The 25,006-nt window shown below is 39.0% G+C and overlaps 1 long non-coding RNA gene across 1 annotated transcript in view; it reads left to right on the top strand.

Moving 5' to 3' along the window:
* Positions 1 to 25,006, top strand: part of LOC132597113 (uncharacterized) — a 195,539-nt gene that overhangs the window by 25,263 nt on the left and 145,270 nt on the right. The window contains exon 2 of the long non-coding RNA XR_009563496.1: positions 10,915 to 10,979. This is a non-coding gene — a long non-coding RNA (uncharacterized lncRNA). The remainder of the gene's footprint in view (positions 1 to 10,914; positions 10,980 to 25,006) is intronic.

The raw sequence follows: 25,006 nt of genomic DNA, 5'->3' as shown, positions 1-25,006 counted from the left end.
TCGTGCCTGTCTTTGGTGTCCGTGCTGATAGCCACAGCTCGTGCCCATCTCTGGAACTCCTTTAGGCGGCGCTCTGAATCTTCTCTCCTCGTGCACCCCTGAACAATGGACTTTTGCCTCTTAGGCAGATCCAGACTTTCTCCCGGACTCCCTCCCAGCTAGCTGTGGTGCACTAGCCCCCTTCAGGCTGTGTTCACACAGCCAACCCCAGTCCTCTCCCTGGAATCCGACTTCAGAAGCCCGAGCCTAAGCTCCCAGCCCCGCCCTTCCCGGCGGGTGAGCAGACAAGCCTCTCGGGCTGGTGAGGGCTGGTCAGCACCGATCCTCTGTGCGGGAATCTCTCTGCTTTGCCCTCTGCACCTCTGTTGCTGCGCTCTCCTCCGTGGCTCTGAAGCTTCCCCCCACCCCGCCCACCCCCTTTCTCTGCCAGTGAAGGGTCTTCCTAGTGTGTGGAAACTTTTCCTCCTTCACAGCTCCCTCCCAGGGGTGCAGGTCCCATCCTTATTTTTTCGTCTCTGTTTTTTCTTTTATCTTTTGCCCTACCCAGGTACATGGGGACTTTCTTGCCTTTGGGGAAGTCTGAGGTCTTCTGCCAGCGTTCAGTAGGTGTTCTGTAGGAGTTGTTCCACATGTGGTTGTATTTCTAATGTATTTGTGGGGAGAAGGCGATCTCCACACCTCACTCCTCTGCCATCGTGAAGGTCTCCTGGTGATGATTATTTATAATTTTACATTACTCTTCATTTCTAACATATATTAGGTATTAACATGTTCTTCCTCCATTCGGGAAGTATTTCAACATAGTACGCTGAACCGATTTGTGCACTTATGGCTTCAAACTGACTAGGTTGTTAAGTTCATATGAATTTTCTTTTTTTCTTCATTCATATGCTGAGACATCTCAGCAGACAGAATTCAAAGTCTATAGCTATTTTTCCATGTATGTTTTTTGTGTAATTTCTAGCTGATGAGCTTTATGAAAGTAAAGAAAACTGAAATCATCTCTGTCTTTTTTTGGACACCTAATGCACTTAAAAATGTGTTTTTCTAGAGAAATGGTTTGTCTCTGGGGGCTTTCGACTATTTGTAACAACCAGGGACCGATATGGGAAGAATTATTAGCTGTGTCGTACATCACATTCCCTTGTCGCACACCTGTGTTAAATTAGATCAAAGGAAGCACAGAATAAAAATCTATCCCAAATATCAAGGAACTTTTCAAACTATGCATGTTTTCCACCCCTCTCCCACCCACCTCCACCAACCTAACTATAACATACTTTCCAGCAATGAGGTTCTAGAATCTACATTTTTATAGAAGTACTTAGGATGGCTCCAGTACTTAGCAAGTAGGATTTGGGAAGCATTAAGTTGCCCCTAGTTTATCTGATGCATGAAGACCCTCTTCAGTATCTCTAGTTTCAGAATCATTGTGGAAGTAAGTATGGCTTGGATTTGAATGCTAGTTCTACCACTTGCTAACTGGTTGACCTTAGATAAATTATCTCACATCTTTGAATTTCATGTGAGTTGACAACAGTTTAAAAAGGTTAGTTATATAAAGGTAAAATACCTACAAACAAAAACAGGCGAACAGAATAAGGATGCAATTAATTCCTGCTGGTTGAGATAGTGGTGGGGGTAATAGAAGTAACATTAGCCCTCTGATAGTCTATTCCATTTGTACTGATTTGTTAGATAATTCTTAACTTACATCGAGGGAATGTTTTATCTTCAGTTTCCAGCAATCAGTGTTAGGCATACCCTTCTTAATGACAAACAACTCGTATTTCTTCTTATTCCACGTGAGAGGTCTGTTCAAATATTTGCTAAGATCTCTGCTGCCCTCACACAATTCTTTTCTCTAGTTCTGTTCTTCAACAGCTGCCCATAAGAAGTGACCCTGGTCCTGAGTGGGTAGTATCAGAACTATAGACTAACCCTTATTGATCTTCTCCACTAAGGAATCCCTCTGGCCCATAGAGGACCAGGATTTACATCCTATTGTAAAACCAGAGCTGAAGATATTATGTCCACTACATCAGTGTTTCAATATGCATATGAATCACCTGGGGATCTGGTTAGGATGAAGACTCTGATTCAGGAGGTCTGGAATGAGGCCCAGTATTCTGCATTTCTAACCCTCCCCAGGGGATGCTATTGCTGCTGGTCGCTGGGCTTCACCCTGAGGAAAGAGGCACTACGTCACTAAATGTCCTTTATACCTAGATTTATGTGGTAAATTCTTGCTTTAGTTTAATCCCTATGGAAGACAAAATGGTCTCTGCATATGCATTTATATAACGTCTACTGTCAGAAAATGAATCTCTACAACACATTGCAGTTTCCCTTTGGCCTTGGCTGACAAAAAAATACCGCCCGACTGTTAGGTCCTCAGTGCTATTTCCTTCGACCATCTGTCATGCCAGATTCTTTTAGAAGGACATTCTTTCTGTTAATGCCCTGTCTTGAAAGTTTTTGTGTTAGGTCATGTTTAAATCTACTTAGCAATAAGACTTTCAGTCTTTCAGGATTAGCAGTGGCAAGCTTTGTGTGTATGTGATGAGGGACTTGGGTGGGAACCAATTTTGATATCTACGATCTGCTGTTCCCCTAGCTACTTGTGTTCTATTACTGTGAAAAAACCAGCTAAACAGACAGGAGCTGATGTCACAGTTGACAAAAACAAACCCCCTTTCATGTATTTCACTTCTCTTTTATTCATCTGAATGCTTATTCTGTATTACCAGAATTCTATTAACTAAATTGTTATACATATTTTGAATAGTCAGAAATGTAAGTTACTCACTGTTGTTTTTCTTTGAAAGGTTTCTTCACTTTTCTTTCTCATTTACCGCTTTTATAATCATTTTGTTCAGTTATGAAGAAAACATAATTTCCTTTGAGATTCACTGAGAATAAGAATAATACAGAATTTTTAAAATAAACTTGGGGAAAATTAAAATATTTAAAACTGTGAACTTTTCTACTAAAAAATAGCAATTATTTTCACTTCTACAAATCATCTTTTATGTCTCTAATTAAAGGTCTATTTCAAATGTATCCTACACAATTTTAGTTAAGTTTACTACAGTGAATATTCTAATTTTGATTGCTATATGAATAGGATTTTTAAAAATCATATTTCTGACTGGTTTTTGCAGGATTCTAGGCATTTTTTTCCTTTTTCTTTTTTTGTAACAAGTTATCTTAGCAAAATCTAGTAAGATTTAATAATTATTCCATTTTCCCTTAGGCTTATTATATAAATCATCTTATTCACAATACTTCAGTAGTTAATGAAATTTTGTCCTTGAGTTTTCTAATAATTTTCATATTCCTATTCCATTTATCTTACATGATTTCACCCAATCTTAAAGTCTAGAATTTCCAGAACCTAGTGGTGATAGCATTATTTTCTTTTCTTCAGGTTTTAGTTGGAATGCCATAATAGTTTCACCTTGAGTACGATGTTGACAGTTCATTTTAAATACACTTTTTTTCCATGTTAAGATAGTGGTACTCTTTTTATAAATTACCAAGTGTTTTTTGTTTGTTTGTTTGTTTGTGTTTTTTTTTTTTTGCGGTACGCGGGCCTCTCACTGTTGTGGCCTCTCCCGTTGCGGAGCACAGGCTCCGGACGCGCAGGCTCAGCGGCCATGGCTCACGGGCCCAGCCGCTCCGCAGCATGTGGGATCTTCCCAGACTGGGGCACGAACTCGTGTCCCCTGCATCGGCAGGGGGACTCTCAACCACTGCGCCACCAGGGAAGGCCCCAAGTATTTTTTTTTTTTTAATCTCTAATGTCTGTTGCATTTTGTCAGCTGAATTTTGGCCTCATTTGAGAGAATGCTACTTCTACTTTGATCTCTTGATTGATAAATTACACAAATAGTTTCCCTAATATTGTACATCATTGCACGCCTAAATAATCCCTGTATGTTTATGATACGTTATTCTTTTTTTTTTTTTTTTTTTTTTTTTGCGGTATGCGGGCCTCTCCCTGCTGTGGCCTCTCCCGCTGCAGAGCACAGGCTCCGGACACGCAGGCCCAGCGGCCATGGCTCACGGGCCCAGCCGCTTCACGGCACGTGGGATCCTCCCGGACCGGGGCACGAACCCGCGCCCCCTGCATCGGCAGGCGGACCCCCAACCACCGCGCCACCAGGGGAGCCCCGTTATTCTTTTTAAATGGCATTAAGTTAGATTTATTTTGAACAAGTATTTCTCTATTTTATGAGAGGGTTTTTAAAAATACATACATATATATATAGGTGTGTGTCTCTCTCTATATATATATGTGTGTGTGTATATATATATATATATATATATGTATATATGTATATATACATGTATATCTTGGTTAGGTTTTATTTTCAGAATGATCTTAGCCTGGTGCCGAGTAGAGTAGGTGGAGGAAGACCCCTTACTTGCTAAAGCCTTTGAGCAGGGTGTAGGGGATAACACATCTTGTGTCCACAGTTTCATCCCCTCCCTACATCTCTCACGTTATTAACTGTCTGGACGCCTTATTTTTAGAGCCATGTAAAAAGTCCATACCTCTGAAACAACATTTATGAAATGGAGGGGACAGCTGTTCTTTATCCCTGGTTTGTTTTTCACTGGAACTATGGTTGCTTTCCAGTTGTTCAGAAATCTTTCTCTGTTCTCTCGTCTTTCCAAAGTGAATCTTAGGCTTAGCTACTTAATATTAGACTCTGTGTGTTTCTGGACTTGAATCTTCTAAATTCAGATTTAAAAATAAACCAAACCAACAAACACTGTACAAGCAAAAATTGTAGCTTTACTTGATTGTTGGAATATCCATCCACGTGTGCAGAAGAGCTTGGTGGGCAGTGGTTGAGCCAGAGAGCTTGGACATAGTGAGAAGTTCCTTCTTTACATTCGTTGCAGTAGCCCCAAATTAGCTGGGACAATCTGTCTCTAACCGAGGAGTGGTCTTTTGGGGGAGATTCTGCTACTGTGCCCATATTCTCTGGGTAGAACATAGAATAAACAGCAATATGCCACGTGGAGACTTCCCAGATACATTACTAGAATGAAAATGTGCCATTTGTTAATTATTCTTTTCCTCTAGTCCCTTTATAAATTAGAGAATATAGATAAGTGGGTGTTCACTGGAGATTCATTTATTTCCTAAGCCAATACATCCTTTACCTGTGGTCATTTATGGGTCAGTTTGTCCATCTCTCATTTTGGTGTGCTCTGTATTTTTTCTTTCAAAATATTTCCCATTTTTTGTAGCACGTGCAATCCTTTCCTCATTTCCATTTCTGGTTTGGATTTCTCCCCTCGTCGTATTCTTTTGGTCATTTGAGTGGGGAGGCAGAATGAAGAGAAGGAAGTGCATGAAGCTAAAAGGATGTCCCCACTTCCTGAACTTTACCCATAGATACCCATTGCCCTTTGACCTCACCTTGAAGAAACTTGTCCAAGGGAGTCGAACAGAAAAGTTTTCCCACATAGGTTACATATGAATCTAAGGGTGGGCCTTTCATGTTGTAGAGACTTGAGGAAAGGTTGGTTGTGGGAGATTTGGGAGCAAAGAGCTAGCTAAGACCTTTGCGTGAGAGAGTCGTCAGTATCAGTGACTCCATGGCATATGAAGATGGGGGTGATTGTCAACAATGAGGACACGTGGGCTCCCATGTTCCATATGTGAGAGACATTCTTCTTATGGGCAGCTGGAGCACAAACTTTTCACTGCCTTTATGTATTCTGTGTAGGTTTGCCCCTTGATTCTATGTAAATTTAAAAATCAGTTTATTCTTGGTGATACCCACCTAGGCATGAAGCCTGAGGAACTAGGGTTATATTTTACATAGACAGGGCTAGGATAGCGCCTGTCATTTTGTAAATGAGGAAACTGAAGTTCCCAAAGGTAGGCGATCTTGCCAAGCCAATCAGCTAATGTGAAACAGGACCAGAAACCCAGGTCCTTAGACAGCTAGTGCACTTTCCCATTCTGCCATTTTTAAAAAGTTGTTTCAGGATTTGGAGATTTCTCAGAGGCCATTTCCATTTCTGACCCAGATTGCAGAAGCCAAACCTGAAGCAATTCACGCTTTACCAACTGAAGTGTTTTCCCTTAGATGCTTCAGAACAGTTAGTCAAAGGAAAATCGGATAGTGCACCTAGAATATTGGATACTACTGTACTATTCTATAGGCAGTTCATTCTCTGGCCCCAGCTTGAGCTCAGTGCGTACCCTGACACCAGGGGACCGATTGGCCGTGTAATTATTGTTCTTGCTAGTAACTGCACAAGCTGTTCTTATTCATATAAGCTCCTAATCCTTTTCCAAATTCTTTTTGCTTCAGTTTGCCTCAATAATATTCTGCAGTAGTGGATAATTGCACATTGTGTAGAGAAGGATTTCCTTTGATCTTCTCTAAATTTTGGCTCTGCTAATTTCATTTAGTGTCCCGTTCCGGGTAGGCAGCACGACCAGGTAGCAAGGAACACGCAATTAGATGTCCTATGGCCTTTCATTTAGATTCCTCTGTCATATCAAGTAACACTTACCTCTCTCCATGTTCCCTGCTGAAGAGACTGACTCTTTTTGTCCTTGCCTGGAATATTTCCCTGTTACACTTCCCCAGCCAGTCTAATTATTTCTGCTGCAATCTGATAGACCTGGCAGCGTTGCTTAGGTTCAAAGGAAGAATATATATGAGATAAGATCATTGACTTCAAGTGTCTGGAGGGATAGCAGAAGGACAAAGGATGAGACTTATCCAGAATGGTTTAAGAATTTGAACTAGCAATTATATAAGTTGTTGAAAGATGGACTTTAGCTGAATAAGAAGGGGGTGTTATATATTAAATAGAGTTATCCATCTAGGAAATGGATAAACAAGCTTTTATTTAAACAGAACAGAACAAGCTTTCCTATGGAAGGCTTTGAAGCTGGTAAACCGTGAGCTCAGGATCCCTTGATTCTAGGGCAGTTTACCTCTTTCCATCCTCCTAACTTCTTTTGTGTAAATGGATATGAGCACCTATTTGGGAACCCTTGTATAACCATTAGTTAACATCATAATTATTCATCTCAGTAGAGGTCAAGAGCCCAGAGAGATGGATTTGAGATACATTTAGGTAGTAAAATCAAAAGTACATTGATGAATTGTTTTGGGGATGAGAAAGAAAAAAGTGCCAGGCACAACAAGTTCTTGCTCTTAAAGATTTCACATTTGTGGAGCGAAACTCATACATATGAAGTATAAGATATTTTACATATTTTAAAATTTTATTTATTTTATTTATATTTATTTTTGGCTGTGTTGGGTCTTTGTTGCTGCACACGGGCTTTCTCAAGTTGCAGCAAGCAGGGGTTACTCTTTGTTGTGGCAGGAGGGCTTCTCATTGCGGTGGTTTCTCTTGCTGTGGAGCACGGGCTCTAGGAGTGCGGGCTTCAGTAGTTGTGGCACTAGGCCTCAGTAGTTTAGTTGTGGCTCATGGGCTCTAGAGCGCAGGCGCAGTAGTTGTGGCACACTGACTTAGTTGCTCCGCAGCATATGGGATCTTCCTGGACCAGGACTTGAACCCATGTCCCCTGCACTGGCAGGCAGATTCTTAACCACTGTGCCACCAGGGAAGTCCACATATTTTTATTTGTATGTTTTTCCCCACAAATACTTTTGTGGGGAGAAATACACATACAAGAAACATATGTATAAAGTATCGCTTTGCAGTGTGTTAAATGTTACAAATACTTTAATAAATGAGGAAGTAGGAAAGGTCAAGGAAGGTTCCATAGGGGAGGCAGTGATGGAGCTGTGTTGTAACCTGGAGTAGGCATGAGAAGCAGGGCAAAGGCATGCTGAGCCAAGGATCGTGATGGAAACGATGGCAACAGTGATGACATTTATTGACTGTTATATCCAAAGAACTGTGCTATGTAAGTTTATGCATGATCTGATAGAACTTTACTTTTTATTTTTATTTTTTTGCGATACGCGGGCCTCTCACTGTTGTGGCCTCTCCCGTTGCGGAGCACAGGCTCCGGACGCGCAGGCTCAGTGGCCATGGCTCACGGGCCCAGCCGCTCTGCGGCATGTGGGATCTTCCCGGACCAGGGCACAAACCTGTGTCCCCTGCATCAGCAGGTGGACTCTTAACCACTGCGCCACCAGGGAAGCCCAGAACTTTATTTTAATATGAGGGAACTGAGGTTCAGAAAGATTAAATAATGTCTCCACAGCTGCATGTCCAGTAATTGATGGAGGTGAGGGCTCCAACCCAGAGCCATTGTCCTTAATAATTTTGGAAAACTACTTGAGATAAGTACATTAGAAGGGATTCTTAGAAGTGTGTCAGTCTTTAGGGGTCATTGTGAATACATTGAGGTCTAAGTTTGCATTGATAAATTTTGGGGGGAAAGGAGTCTAGGATAGGGAAGCAGAGATATAAAAGAAGAAGGCACACACGAAGCTGATGATGCTAGGAACACTGGGACCAAAGGAAACCTCATAATGGACATTGAGGTGAGGGTTCACACAACACTCAATTACATGCTCTAAAAAGAGGAATGGCCAAGAAGGAAGAGGCTGTGGGCAGAGAAAGTTCCCACAGGAAACTTGTTGGTTGACATTGAGTTAGCTTCAGGGTAGAGATAGGATTCATCATATAGAAATAAATGAGTATAGATTCATGAACATGACTTCAGAGATCTCTTAGTCCCAGCCACTCCAGCCTGCTTCCCTCATTAAACAGAACACGATTAGGCTGCAAAGAGCAGGCTAAAACAAAGGACACTTTGTGGTAAGGTTGCAGAGAATTCAGCAAATCCAGCGATGGGTAATGAACCCCCTCAGAGCCTCAGTTGAACTAGAAATAAAAACTATACAGGGACTTCCCTGGTGCCGCAGTGGTTAAGAATCTGCCTGCCAATGCAGGGGACATGGGTTCAAGCCCTGGTACGGGAAGATCCCACATGCCGCAGAGCAACTAAGCCCGTGCACCAAAACTACTGAGCCCGTGTGCCACAACTACTGAAGCCCACGCACCTAGAGCCCGTGCTCTGCAACAAGAGAAACCACTGCAGTGAGCAGCCCGCACACCACAACGAAGAGTAGCCCCCGCTCGCCGCAACTAGAGAAAGGCCATGCGCAGCAATGAAGACCCAAGGCAGCCAAAAATAAATAAATCAATTAATTAAACAACAAAAAAACCCTCCAAACTATGCAGTTGGAACCTAGGCAAATAACTCAATCTCTTAAATGGCCTCTGCTTTGTGCTTCCTTGAACATTTATCTCTCCCTACTCGTTTTGAACATGAAGCAACATTGCTGCCCAAATCTTGTCTCTGTAACCTCTCACCAAAAAGCCTTCCATGAATTGGCTTCGGTTTCTGTGAATCATATTTTAGATTCACAAGAGAGAAACAATATGGTTGCTCATTGGTTCTGTGGGGCACTCGAGTGTCCTTTTCAGGAGCTGAGAGTATGGAACACAGGGATAGGTATGTTTGGAACAGGTAGCATCGTAGAGAAGAAATCATTTCAACAAAGTTACACAGCTGGTGAGGAGCAAAACTCAGGCTTCCAGATTTGCTCAGGGTCCACTTCATCCTTCTGAGAGATCCCCAAGGAATTCTCTCTAACAGTGCTGCAATGGCTAGAGTTAAACCAGCTACAGTAGAAAAGAAAACAATTGGTAATAATTTGAGATGACATTATTCCACTTTCATTTGACTGTGAATTTAAAATATCTTTACAAAAGTAGCAGGGAAACATTCCCTGCCATCCACATCCTTTCCTGCAGTGGCTTGGCAAGCCTAGCTAATCTGTAAGATCCCTTCCAGGGGGAGTGGCAGGGAGGGAAGTTTGGTGATTCTAGCATAGGCAGTATTGAAAGTTTTGACCTCAGTTTACTAATGGGGCAGTTGATACCTAGAAAGGGAAGAAATTAGTCCTTAGTACAGAGTAGATCAGTGGCTAAACTGGGACTAGAACACAGGGATCTTAATTCCCAGTCTGTGACTATCACCCAACTTTCTGCAAATTGATCTTATTTCATATGTCAAGTCCAGTTGGCCATTGTAGCAGTCTGGATTATTTTTGGAGAAGAATTCTGAGATCACACCAGTTCTTAGCAGAAAAGAGCTCTGTGATTAATTTGTAATGTCTATATTGTGTATGGGAGAAGGGGATGGTGGCCTGAGTGTTTACCACCATACATTTGCCCTGTCCTCTTTTTCTCCCTGCCTCATTATGGCTGGGCTACTCCTCACATAAGCAGTAAACTACATTTCAAATGCAGTATTTTTTTTTCTTTACATGATGGTGTCTTTCTTTCACTTGCATTCTGATTTCTAACCCCATTCTCTCCGAACAGAAGATTGATTAGAGTTAAATTTATTTTAGCTAAAGTGATAATGTGGAATACTTGTTTGGTGGCCCAATAAACATCCATCTTCTACCAGTTTATTTGCTTTGAAAGGAAATCAGAATATTAAAGGTACACTGAGACTACTAATGATAATAATCACTTATGTTTATAGTACTTTATTTTATAGATCACTTTTTTTCATTTTTATGCTTAAAGGAATGATATAGATTAGCTAGCTAAGTAGAAAAATATTTTTGCATGTTCTATACTAAGTCCCTCTATAAAATTCACTTAAATTCAAACAGTTGACGTGAAACAGAATCATACCATATGAAATTATTGCCACTTATTTTGTTTCTTACAGCTATTGTAGCCTGTTCTAACTATAGGCCATTGCATCCTTATTAGATAGAATTCCTAAAAGAATTGCACTGTAATACAAGGGGCATTGAACCACAGAAATGGCAACCTGGGTGTTTTGTCACATTGTGCAACTATATTAAAATATTTCCACCTTGGATACCTCTTATTGTACACATATCTGTCCTTATGTTTTTACAGGGGGCTGCAATTGGAACGTATTTGATTCCTGAACATCAGGCCATATTCAGAATCACTTCCTCCCTGTGAGTAAGTCTGAATGGTCTCATAAAATAGCTCTAATCTATTGGCTATGGCTGTTGTTGTTCTGGGATTAGAAAGATTCTGAGGCTACATCTGAACTTAGCAGAAGGAAGGTCAGGGAACTCTAAAGCAACACGTGACATAGTATAAGCTGAGCTGTTTGCTTAATGAATTTTTAAATGATAACCCCTTCAACTGCGCCCCCCCCTCCCAGTACTCTTAGTTCTTCTTCCCAGAATGTGCTTCTTCTATATTCAGGTGGGTCTGAACCATAGCAGCTAATAAGTCTACAAGCTAAGACCGCCACCCTCCCTACTCCTACTCATCATGGGAATGACCTTTCCCAGGAATTATTTTTTTATTCTCTAGATCCTCACCTAATCATACTCCAAGATCTAGTCCCAGTGAATAATCTCACAGAAATTCCAAAGGTGGAAAAAAATGTGCTCATATCCCTCATACCTGGCTGTCCATGCTTCCTCTTCTTTAGAACCTGATTCCTATGCTGAGTGATGTATGAAGGGAGGGGTTGGGAGCTTGGGGCTATAACATGGCCCTGGAGTGCAAATTGGGAGGCCCATGTTCTTATCCTATTTTTGTTTGATATCCTGTGTGCCCTGGGAAAAGGCACCTCCATTTCCTAATGAAGAAGAGCAGAGAGGAGTTATTATCCTCATCTTACACAGCAGAAGGTTAGAGTGGTGACTGCTCAAGGCTTTCCAGCTTTCAGGGGTAACCCGCAGACCCAGCAGTCTTTCTACTACATTTTTGCTGCTGCCATAGTTCCATCCTCTGAGTTCTGGAGTCAGTACTGTAGAGACATTGCAGGATCTTGGAAAGAAACAAGGAAAATGGTTTAGTTAGAAAACAGAAGGCTTTAGAAGCCATTTATTTGCAGCCCCTCCCTCCCTTCCTCCCCCCTAGTTAACCCATCTGTCTGCTGAGCCCTTCCACCCACATGATCCGGCTTTAGGGACAAAGGCATGGTTTCCTTGGGAATACCAAGATACAGGAAAATGACTGCCTTGTCAGATCCCTTCCTCCACCCTAGCATGCTGAGAACTCTAAGGATCACATCATTTAAGCTCACTTTAATGCCCAGAGAAGAGAGAGCCCCTAATTCCTGGCTATTTACATTTTTTAATTGTTGTTGAAACCCTTAGTTCTCATCTATAGACTAAGAATTTAGTGGAAAGGACCTAAGAGTTTAGCTAGTCATATCACCTCAATGCACATGGGAGGAACCTGAGACCTGTAGATGGGAAGGATTTTCCTAAGGTTAGATAATATATTAGTGATGGAGCTTGGACTAGAACCCAGGTCTCTGGACGAGTGTCCCCACAAGGTGGGTGGTCATCCTCATTCAACAAATATTTTTCAAAATTTGGAGGGCCTTTGTTCCAGATACCTATTTTTACGTTAGAAAACATCCTTACATTAGAAGACATCCTAAAATGTTAGTGGCATAAAACAATCATTTTCTTATGCTTATTGATTACACACAACAGAAATCAGAACAGGCACCACCAGGACAGCTTTTCTCTGCTCTATGATTTTGTGATTTCCAGGGCTTCACCTGGAATGGCTTGAATGAGCATAGATTCTTTACTCACATACCTGGATCCTGGATTGGGATGGCTAAAGAAAGGGATCAGCTACCAACGCACCTATGTGTGGCCCCTCCAGCGTGGTAGTCCATGAGTAATGAACTTTTATATAGCAGCTCAGGGATCCATGTGTGAGCGTTCCCAGCAAACAAGGCAGAAGCTGCATGGGACTTTCATGACTTACTCTTGAAAGTCACAAAGCATCACTTCCACTGTATCATATTTATTAAACCTTTCCCAGATTGAAGAGCAAGTAGCATAGATCCCACCTCTCAGTGGAAAGAGTATCAAAGAATTTACAGCCAGGTTCTAAACCTGCCATAACCAGTTACCTTCTAAGTCAGTGTCTTAGGTAGACAGCTGGAACCACTAAGATTCCTCTCTCATGGAGCTGATCTCCTTGAGAAACAGACGGAAACAAGCAAACAAAAGCATATGAACAAACAACAAAATAGAACTAGGTTTTGACAAGTGCAATAAAGGAAATACCTGGGATGATGTGATCGGTATTTAACACAGTGGGGTAGAATCATGGGCTGAAACATGAAGGGGTCAAGAAATGTTCCTTTATGGAGATAATATTTAAGCTGACACTTGGAGGATGAGAAGGATTTAGCTATGTAAAGCCATAGAAAAAGCATTTGAGGTAGAGAAGAAAGTGTAGAGGTACTAGGGCAGGAAAAAATGCAAGCAAACCAGTGAAGAGGCCAGATGGCTGCGATGGAACAAGTGTTGGGAAAAGAGAAGAGGTTGCAGAGGTGGGTGGCAGGCCATGCGAGAATCTGTGTGTCCTGATTTTTTAAAAAATACAGCTTTTATTCCAAGTGTGATGGGAAGCCATGAAAAGGTTTTGAAATTATCTTAGTGGCATAGATGAGAATAATTGGAGTGTGTTATTATTGGTAGTAGGAGACCATTTATGTGCATATGGTAATGTCCCAGGAACAAATTGCAGGATACTTGTGCTGTTCAAGGAAAGTAGTTCAAGGAAAGTAGATAGAATGCAGAATATGTTGGAGGCAAATAGACACAAGTTTCTAACAGATTTGAAGTGAAAAATAATTTTTAAAAAGCCAAAGGTAACTTCTAGATTTGGGGCTTGACCATTTGGATTGACGTTGCTGCCATTTACTGAGACAGTTTCCTTTTCCATGTTGGCTCTGATCAGTTGTTTATGCCTCCCCAAGCACTGGATCCAAGGCATGCTTTTGGATGCAAGTAACAAAATCTTTGATTCAAAGCTGCTGAAAATATAGTATGTTTATTATGTCTATAACTGAAAATTCAGAGGTGGGTTAGGCTTAATAATGTTACCATGGATCCAGTTTTTTCCATGTCTCTATTCTACCTTCCTCAGTATTCATTTTATTGTGATGCTGATTACTTTGAGGTGACAGTGTGACTTCTGATATTTGTGACTTATGTGGTTCGTTGTTTACTTTCTGTAGAAAAGAGACAGACACACACACACACAGACTGAGATTGAAGCCAGTCAAACAAGCATAGACCGAGATGTTCCATTTAGACCAAATGAGGTCACTTCTGAACCCTATAAGTCATCCAGAAAAGACCATGGGCTGCTGGATTGGACCAGTCAAAATCTGTACCTGGATTAGATGATAAGGTCATCTTTCCTTGAGTCATATTTGAAAAGTTTAGCAACCTGAACATATGTAGAGTTCTATAAAGAATAAATAAAGGAGAAAGGAATGTTGAGTGCCTAATAAAAACTGTTGAAAACTCTGACTAGGCCACACCTGGACCTAGAGGAAAAAATTGACTTTGTCCAAAGTAATTATTTAGTTGTAAAAATTTTAGAAATTGTGGCTGGCCAGACATGCTTCTGATGAGAGATATTTTGCTGATAAACAACTTGTAGGCCTCATCTCTCCTTATAAGTTATAGCCCCCCCCCCCATTCTCTTTCCAAGAAGCCTGGTGCAGTGGCAAGTTACGGTTGTAATACATTTTTGTGGGTCAAACAAGCAGGCACTCTCACAGAGAGGAGCTCTGGTAGAGAGAGGTAGACATAAACTTATACTTACCTTCTAAGCTTCTGCAACTCTGTGGTGCTACTTTTCTTTTGTTTTTTTGAGTGAGCTATAATAAATATTTCTACTGTTTCACATGGGTAAATTGCCTTATAGAAGAATCTGATGATTAAAAAATATTTTATGATTTATAATAGGCAGGGTTAGAATAAAATTTAAGGTTCTTGAGTATTCTTAGGGTGACCATATGATTTATCATCTAAATTGGGACAATTTTGAGGGTATTGACAATTGCTTTGGGACATCAGCATCAGCCAGGGCCGTCTTAGGCAAATGGAAACTCAGGGCTGTTCTAGGCATTAACTGAATAAAGTATGTGTGGTTGAGGATATTTTATGGATGCAACAGATAAGTGACTTAAACTTAGCGTAACATAGGAATACTGGTCAATTATTGTTTCCTTAGTCTACCTTTGTTAGGTTTGTTCGTTTTTCTTTTTTCTGTATCCTAACACCTTTATTATTTACAGTTTTTACCCCAGCAATTTTCACAACCACATTGTTTAAAAGATGAAACGGTCACATTTTGAATTGTAGTCCCAACAAAATATTTCCCACTATAGACTTTATTAAATTATTATTTTTAAAATGCAAAAATATAGGGAATAAACATATTAAATATATTCTTTACAATATCAATCTTGTTTTCCCTTGCACATTATTTTCCACTGTACTTAAAGTACATCTTCAAAATATATACTGTGAACTGATACAAAAATACCCCTGAAGGCACACAGTATGTAGTTTGATTCTGATAATTTTATTTCCCTGGTGCTACTTGGATAACCCCCTCCTCTGCTTTCCCTTAGGCTCTAACTCTGAGGTTATTCCTATGGGAACTGGATTATTGCTTTGCATGTTGAAGTCGTTTCCTTATAATCAAGGAACTCCAGTCATGGTTGAGAATCACAGCTTTGGAGTCACACCTGAACTTGACCCATATATCAGCTCCTGTGAACTAGAGCCATGTTTACTTGTCTGTGCCTCAGTTTTCTCATTAAAGCCTCAATATCCTCCTGTTTCATTTCACCTTAGGGCTGTATGCAGTAAAATAAAATATTTATAAGGCATTTTGCACTGTACTTGGAACATAGCAAGTAATCAGAAAATAGTAGTTAGAAGATAGGGATGGCAGTAAAGAATCAAGGTGAGAGACTCAAGGACATAGTAAAACTTCAAAGGGAAAGTTTGGTGACACTTCAGACTGTCAGCTAGGTCTTTCAGACTTCTGAGAGTACAGATCTGGTCATTTCTTAAAGGAGATGAAGCATTTTTAATAATACTATTTTATTTCATTATGTAATTAAAACACTATTGATTATAAGACACCCTGTTGATTTCAGTACAAGTTTTCAAGAGAAAATAGTTGTAGGTATCACGTTAAATGCATGCATCAATTTTAAGGCTCATCCAAATTTCAGAAAGAGTAAAAATTTATAAAAATTAGTATTATAGAATTGAGAAAATAGGTAATTTACTGAGTGTGAGCTATGTGTTAAGCACTTACCTTTATTACATCACATAAGAATATTTGGGAACCACTGTAATTCTCCTAACGTGTCCAGTGTCTTTGACACTCTTGGTCACCAAGAAAAACTTGTCATCTCTTTTTTTGGTATTGCATGTTGATAGAATTTGATAAGAATTTATTATATGATTACTTCGTTCCAAACAATGTTCTGATAACTCTACTTTCATTATCCCATTTAATGTGGCACCAGTGCAGTGAGAAGTAATTACTAATACCCTTGTGTAGAAAAGGCAGAATTGGCCAATGTCCTTGGACCAGAGGGTGGCAGAGGTCAGATTGGAACCCAGGTTTATATGACTAAAAAGCATCTACTCCTGTTTTACTGAATCGCCACCCTGCATAGTTGGCCTGCCTTAAAATCTATCAAATTCATCACCCTTTTCATCCTGGGTGGTAGGAAGAAGTAGCAGAGCTCAACTAACCCAATCATCCAGTCCCAGGGCTCCCTACCCAGTTCCTTTACTAGTAGCCTCTGACAGCCATAATTAACATGCAGCCTGAGGAGTGAGGGAAAACAGCAGAGGTGATTTCTTCACTCTTGGCTTGCTCTGGTTAAAGTAATTGCCCACATTTAAGCTTTCAGGAGAAGAGCATCCCTGGAGAAAGAGTTAGAGGGAAGGATAATGGGGGAGTGTGATAGGAGGGGGGGGTATGGTAAGGAAAAAGAAAGAGTTTATAGTACATGCTGCTAATTTGGAGCTCTGACAATATATTGATTTTTTTCTACTAACTAGGCTTGTGAAGTTTGTGTTAAGTATCAGCAAAAATCAAATGATTTCTAGGTTTAGTGGAGAATGATAAAAGAGGAGTAGGAGAGTCCAGACGTGGCATCAAGGGAGGGATTTGAGGAACTATATTGTTTGGTAAAAGTGGTCAATCTTAGGGTGTCAAATGAGACTAGTAAAGAAAGATAAGGATGGACTCAGGTAATTAACGTGTCCTGGAGATATGCAGGGGAAAAGTGCAGTAATTGATTAGTCATGTCTGCTGTTGGCAAGCTATCGAGGAGTGGAACTTGTATTTGTGTTAGTTACTTACCAGATTGAACCTTTAAATACACTAACAACTAATGTTAGTTCCTTACTTAACCTAATTGAACATAACAACACATAACCAAGACTGGTTTTATGAAGATAAAAGCTCACGATTAATAGATTCTCTGCTGAATTAAGGGTAAAAAAGTATGCTCTAGAGAAATATGAAATATATGTTTGAAAATGGATATAGTTGTTCTGGCCACTGGAAAAATCAGTTAGTTGGTGGTCTGAATTTCTTAGGAGGAGGGCAGCTTTTCCAAATTGCTTGAGAGTGAGAATGATGGGAGAAACAGTTTTTGTTTTTGTTTGTTTTCCCTTTCAACTGTAGGTCCCTAAAGATGCAAAACATGTCTGTGTTGCAATCCTGACTTCCCCATAGTATCCAAGCCACTCCACCAGCTTTGGGTACGTTGATGGCAATGTGCTGAGTGTCCTAATTAAATTAGTAGTTGAGGAAGGTATTAAGTATGTGAATTGAATTCTGCTTGCATGAAATTCTGACGGTTCATTAGTTAGAACTTTGAGAAAAGAGGAATCGATTTTTCATCCTAGCGGCACTCTGTGCTGTTCACTGAGTGCCCGTGTCACGCACCTCAAATGGAGCAAGGAGAAGGCTCCCATGGGCATCCTGTTTGCTCTCCTGCCAGCCTCGCACTTGCTCAACAAGTCTGTCCATCTTCCTACCCTCAATCTGCTCTGTTAGACATTGATGAAACTAGTTATCTTTCTGAAGGTTTTGTTCAAAGATAAAAGGATTTTATAGTACACAGAATTTCACTTCCCAAGTATACATCACACTTTCATGATTTATTAAGGAGATGTTTCTTAAATGCCTACCATATACCAGAATGTCTCTTCTTCCCCATTATTCTCTTTTTAGTTTCTGTGTCTCTGGGTCTCTCACTTCCCTCCCACACTTCCCCATGGGCAGCCATTAGCCCTGTCCTCCTCCCAGATCCTCCTCCTGTATCCTTGTTTTCTTTTGCAGAGTAATTCAAGTCCACCACAGCCCAGCCATACCCATCATTAATACATACTTCAGTATGAGGGTGTTTGCAGAAAGATGATGTGTGCTCACTCAACAAATGCTGCTCAGTTGTTAGGACTTAGTCTCCCTAGAAACGGGAAGAGGAAAAATAACTATTTGTGTCAGAAGATAGCAATTTTTAAGGGTTCTATTATCATCTATACAGTGAAGTACATGTAATATATGCTCTGATAAATATATCCTGAAAGAAAAATCATAGAAATAAGTTAATTCAGCAATCTCCTTTTCCCATTCTTAAAAGATCTACTTACTAAAATATATACAGTGTTGGATGCTAATACTTAAAGGAAGGCATTTATTCAACCATCAATTCATCATTTTTTGACAGTTTGCCTTTTTTGTGAGAGACTGGGGGTTTGAAGGACAATAACAAAAAGCCCTCACTGTTCAGTGGAGGAGATGGACAGTAGGATAGTGTGGCCAGAACTGTGACAGAGGAATGCACAGAACGTGCTATAGGAGGGGCACTCACGGCAAGGGAGGTGGGCTGGGGACCACCAGGGAAAGTTCCACAGAGGACAGAAAACCTGCCATGAATTTGAAAGAAGGAGTAGGAATTACCCAAGTGAAATGGGGTCCACACATTCCGGGTAGTTGTGTATAAACCACAAAGAGCATAGTGACTTCAGGGCACAGCGGGGGCTCAGTACCCTGTGCATGGAGGTGTGAACAGGGGGCTCTGGGAAAGCAGAGGGTGCAGAGGTGGGCACCCTCTGTTTTCTTTCATTTGTCTGATTTTTGTCACTTTTATTTTGATAAAATTGCAGACTCACAGAAAGGTGGTCAGAATATTACAAAGTACTCTTATTTCCATTTTGCTCTGCAGATCTTTCCACCTCTCCCTCTCCCCTCCCAGTCTCCCTGTAATTTTGTTTTTGGACCACTTGAAAATAAGTTGCTGACATATTGCCCTTTTAGCACTTCACACACTTAAGTGTGTATTCCTAAGAACAAGAATATGCTCTTACATATAACCACAGTACAGTTCTTCAAATCAGGAAATTTAACGTAGATGTAATGCTAATACACTTGCTACTCATATTTTGCCATTGACCCAATAATGCAATAAACTGTACGTATTTAAAGTGTTTAACATGATGAGTTTTGATATATGCGTACACTTGTGAAAATATCACCACAAACAAGATAATGAATATATTCATCTTCCCAGAAGTTTTCTTCAGCACTTTTGCCACCACCCATTCTCACTTTGTCCCAAGAAAACCGTTGATCTACTTTCTGTCACTATAGGTCTATTTTTATTTTCAAGAGAATTGTATAGTAGAATCATCAAGTATATACTCTTATGGGTATGTAGGGGGATCTGGCTTCTCTCACTATGTGTAACTATTCAAAATTCATTCATGTTGTATGTGTCAATCATTTGTTTCTTTTTATTGCTAAGTAGTATTCTTTTGTATGGATATACTACAATGGTTTTTACCCATTCTTTGTAGATGAACATGTGAGTTATTTCCAGGTTTTGACTATAATAAAAAAGCTGTTATGAACATTTGGGTACAAGTCTTTGGGTAAATATGTGTTTTTGTTTCTCTTGGGTAAATACGTAGTAGTGGAGTGATTGTGTTGTATGGTAGAATATGTTTAAGAAAATCGCAAACTTTTGCAAAGAGATTGTACCATTTTACAATCTAATGTATGAGACTTCCCATTCCTATCTTTGCCAACATTTGATATAGTCAGTTTTTTCAATTTTAGCCATTCTAATGGGTGTGCAGTACTGTCCCACTTTTTTAATTTGCATTTCCTTAAAGACAAAGATGATAAGCATCTTTTCATATGGTTATTTGCCATCTTTATATCTTCTTTGGTGAAGTGTTTGTTCAAATGTTGACCAATATTTTATTTCTAGGTGAAGATATTTATAAAAACAAAAATATTAAGGAAAACAAAGCAAAGGTTTTTTGTTGTTTTATTTTATTTATTTTATTTTATTTTAAGAGATGAGTCTTGCAAAATATTTTCTCTCTGGCTGTGGATTGCCTCTTCTTTTTCTTCACAGTCTTATGAGGAGCACAGTTTTAAATTATGATGAAATTTAATTTATTGATATCTTTTATTGTTCTGTTCGTGTCTTATTTAAAAGTCTTTTCCACACCGTGTGTCACAAAGATTTTCTCCTATTCTTTTTTATTCTAGAAGGGTTATTAGCACTTATTTTTAGATCTATGATCAATTTTGAGTTAGCTTTTGTATATGGTGTGAGATTTGGATTGAGGTTTCTTTGTTTATGTTTTGTTTTGCACATGGCACCATTTATTGAGAGCTTATCCTTTCTCTATTGAGTTGCCTTGGCGCCTTTGTTGAAAAATCAATTAAAAATATATGTGTGGGTCTATTTCTGGACTCAGTGGTTGTTTTATGAAGACTTTCTCCAAAATATGGTTTTAACACTTCTAACTGCAGAAGGTACATTTGCAGAGCACTCTGTGAAACTGATTTTTCATTGAGATGACATTCTCAAACTTGCATGTGCATCTGAATATCCTGGGGGCCTTGTTAAAACACAGACCGCTGAGGTCCACCTCCAAAGTTTCGGCTTCAAGTAGGTCTGGATCAGGGTCAAAGAATTTGCATATTTAACAAATGTCTATTCAAAAATCAAATTTATATTTTTCTTCATTTAATATTTTTCATTCTCATTTCTAAGTTTTCTGTGAATACACAGCAAATGAAACAATCACTGATAATATAAGGCCTCAGTTTAGCAGAAAAAGGACTTTTCAAGTTGCTAATGATGCCTGTTTTCCATTGTTATCATCAGATGCTTCTAATATAAAATTAGTTCATTCCAATCATGATTCACTGCTAATCAATTCATGGAATCAATGTAAAATTTTTAAAACTTCACCTGTCAGTTGTGAAATATGACTTATTTTGATTGTTAATGTAAATTCAATTTAAAAATTCATCATTGAAAATAATTTTTGCGGTGGTAAAAGGAATGCACATTTTGCTAGGATATAATATTATATTCTTAGTAAATTAAGTGTTCTTACTAAATTAAATCTATGAAGCTGAAATGTCCTTGGTGCTATTTGTGAGATATCCACATATATAATTGCCTCTAAACAACATACAGTTTTTTTACCAATCAAAATAGACACAGCAATTGTCAAAATTTACAAACATTTTTATGCATGCAGAGTTAGAATAATTACACCACAACATTTGTTTAACAACAGTGAGGTTGAGCATATTTTTGTAAAAACCCTTCTGTGTGGCAATACTCACCTTTTCTCTTTGCTACCCAAATTCAGTTGGGTTTCAGAAAATTTTGAGTATTTATTAAAGTCACCTTATGGGTCTTATAGTATTACTGTAATTAAAAAAAAATTGTAGAGTCATTTGAAGTTGTCAAATTTTTCAAATTTATTAAACACAAAATGCAATGTTCAAGAAGTTTACAGCTAATTTTAGGAAGAAAGTAATAATGATAACAAAGCCATAATATTGGGGAAAACATACGTCCCTCAGGAAAAAAATGTGACATGTTTTTAAAGACAAATATGGCCAGGAAACTGATTAAAGTACTTGATTAAAGCTTCTTCTGATCATTTTATTTTTAATATTTTAAGTAATCAATGTAAAGTTTTAAAATTTTGTTTGTGTACAAAGATATGTTGCTTTTATATTTTTTATTTTTGAGACTTGTTTAGGAATAGGACCATAAATATTGTAAAACCAATTTAAGGGTCCATAATCATTTCAATAGTATATGAGTTGTAATTTTTAGCATAACCTTTCACTATCAAAATTGTTCTGGTTTGAAGCACGATCTCTATAGTAATCCAACTTGCAGGGAAAGTAGTTTTGATTGAATGATCAGTATGTACAAAGGCTAAGAGGCAGAAAGGAATGTAGAATATTTGTAAATTGAAAAGAAAGCTGGTGAGGATTTTGCTTGCTACAAGCTTTCAGATAAACCACATTATCTTGACTCTCTTTTTCCTAATGAATTGAAATGTGCACCGCCTTATAGCCAAGGATGTTCTTTCTAGCAGGTGAGAACCTGCAAAGACCTGCCACTTACATAAGCTCCAGCCACTCATTTAGAACAAATACATGCTGCCGTTTAATAATTGAATTGGCATTCCTCTGGATGTGCTTTAGCTTTGAACTGGGTTTAAGTGGGCCTATTATATTGTTCTCTCTCTTTCTCTATTTCAGTTAACATATGTTACTTTTGTTGGAGACTAAGGAGAACCAAAAAGGTAAAAATTCTCCCTTAAGGTGGTTCCTTTGAGGGCAGATCTTGAGCATTGATCTTGCCTGATGTCGTCTTTAAAAATTGCTTCTGCCTAAGAGGAGATTCTCAGCATCGGTTCCTCACCTGCTGAGAGGGTATTCCAAGGGACCTAAGTGATCAGACATGGAAGCTCTTTCTTTTGTTTTTATGGTTGGAAGTCATGCCATATCATGAAAGTATACTTACGTGTATAAACACATGAATATATTTGATATATATATAAATCTTACTATATACAAATCTTTATATATATAGATGATAGATAGATCAATCTTCCTATTAGCCTACCAAGGTCCCATTAAGGATCATTAAAGTTTAGTCCTCTTCTTCCTCCTCAGCTACTTAGACTGTCACTTCTAGAATTGACTGAGCTCTAGATTTGTATTTTTTAAACAATGGACTCCACGCATTCGTTGACAACATTGAAAAATCTCTCACATTCCCTCCACACACCAGATTTTTGGAATTTCTTGCATTTTTCCAGTAAGTTCATTGACAAGTTGATTGTAGTTTTCAATGGCTGAACTTCTATTAGTTTAGACTTCTCTGGATTATTTTGTGCTTCAGTGATAATCTTATACCATTCTAATTTGATTTTAATTATTTCTTATCACCAAATTCCATTCCTCCACACACATCCCACAGGCTAGTTAGTGGATGAAGTAGGTGAACCAAGGAGTTTTCCTCATTTAGGGAAAGTGTGGTACAATTAAAATAAAAATCAGTGCTTGTCCTGAAGATACATTTTTCTAGTAACTTAAGCATGACTGGGTTTAGACAGCTGGCAGGAAAAGTTTTCTAGAGTAGTCTTGGCTGGCCATGGAGGATCAAAGGGAAGTGGCATTAGCTCATTTATTCATTTGAAGCACAGGAAACACTTTAATTGAGCTGTTCAAGGAACTGAGGAAAATGTAAAGCATTTAATGTCCAGGTGCTCAATCCAGCCGGGGAACTAAGCCCTAACATAGAAAGCAGTTAAGTAACTACATTAGGCAGCATATGAATGGTTAATGTCTGTGCAGGAGACTTCAAAGAAAGTTTGGAGATGAGCACAGAATTAGCATAGATTTTGAAGATGGGTAGTCTTTGAAAAAATAAGGGGAGAGAGAGAGAGGGCACTTAAGGTCACAATTTAAGACTCTCAAGGTTTCATCCAAACGTTTATTTACCCGTTAAGGTCAGTGTGGTCTACTCTGAGACAAAGAGAGTTCCCCATGAGGTAGAGAGGACGAAGTGAACGTAACACTACATTAATTGTTAGTTAACAAGGAAATATACTTATCATAGGGACTTCCTCAGAGTTTGTAAATGTCTTGAGAGCAGGCATCATCTATTTCTCACCTGCTGCCACACCCTCTGCCTCCACGACACGTACAATGCATTCATCACAGTGCCTTGTCGATGGTACTCAAAAATGTTTGGTAAATACATATCTGCGTGAATACTTGAGCACCTTGACTCTGATAAAATTTCCTTTGGTTCATAGAATTTCTTTTAAATTAGATTACATTTAGATTAGGAATTTAGGCAGAATGGAGATGAAATTCCTTGCTAAATCTCAGCCATTGGCCAAGCTCACAAATTGCCTATCAAGTCCACTTCTAATCTTTTTGGAACACTTGGTTATGATTCTCTCTTTCTTCCAAATCCAGGGCACTTTCTATCTAACCAATCTGTTTGATAATTAATCAAATGCTGTTGTGTGAAATTGGCATCCAAACAGAAAGAATGCAAAGGTCTGAAGACCTGAGATCCATTGCTATCTCTTTCTGACTTTGGGAAAATCTCTTGTCTTCTCTGGAACCCTTATGTAAATTTTAACATCTTGCCAGTTTTACCACTGTTTAAAATTATTTTTCAAGGATTTAGGAACATATACTTCCTGCTTTGAAAGGGTTTCCCTTGCAGTTTCTTTATGTGTTGCCCTAGAGGTTTATGAGACACTCAGCAGCTGTTCCCATTCCATGAAAAGTGAAGTGAGTAGGTTTGGCGGCTGCCTCCATGTTGCTTTGGGATATGCGGGCTTCCACTATTCTGTATAAATGGAATGTATTAATCATTTTCCATTCAAGTGTTTACATTTTATAAGCAGCTTCAGAAGTTTAAAATAAAGAAGAAGAAAGTTCAACTTGTGCCTAGACACCTAAAGATAATTTAATCGAACAATTATTCACAGTAATAAATAGTGTGATTTTGAGATTCCCGTATTAAAATATTTTATGGATTAGAAAAGCTTAAAGTTTAGGTTTGAAATCTCAGTGTGTAAGGAACTCTGGGCAGGGGGTAGGTAGAGAATGGGTGAAGAAGAAGGGGTGGTATTATATCCCAATATCTACATTCCTACATGAAGAATAAGACATATTCCATCTGATTCCAAATGAAAGCATAGGAAAAATGGGTATAGACTAGGAAACAAATCTTAGCTAAACATAAGAACTTTCTAAAGTCAGCCCAAGGATGGAACTCACATATAGCAGTAAGGTCCCA

The sequence above is a fragment of the Globicephala melas genome, chromosome 3 (assembly GCF_963455315.2).
Source record: "Globicephala melas chromosome 3, mGloMel1.2, whole genome shotgun sequence".
In the NCBI taxonomy this organism is placed as follows: Eukaryota; Metazoa; Chordata; class Mammalia; order Artiodactyla; family Delphinidae; genus Globicephala; species Globicephala melas.
Note: the sequence above shows the minus strand (reverse complement) of the source record. Positions and strands in the feature narration are given on the sequence as shown.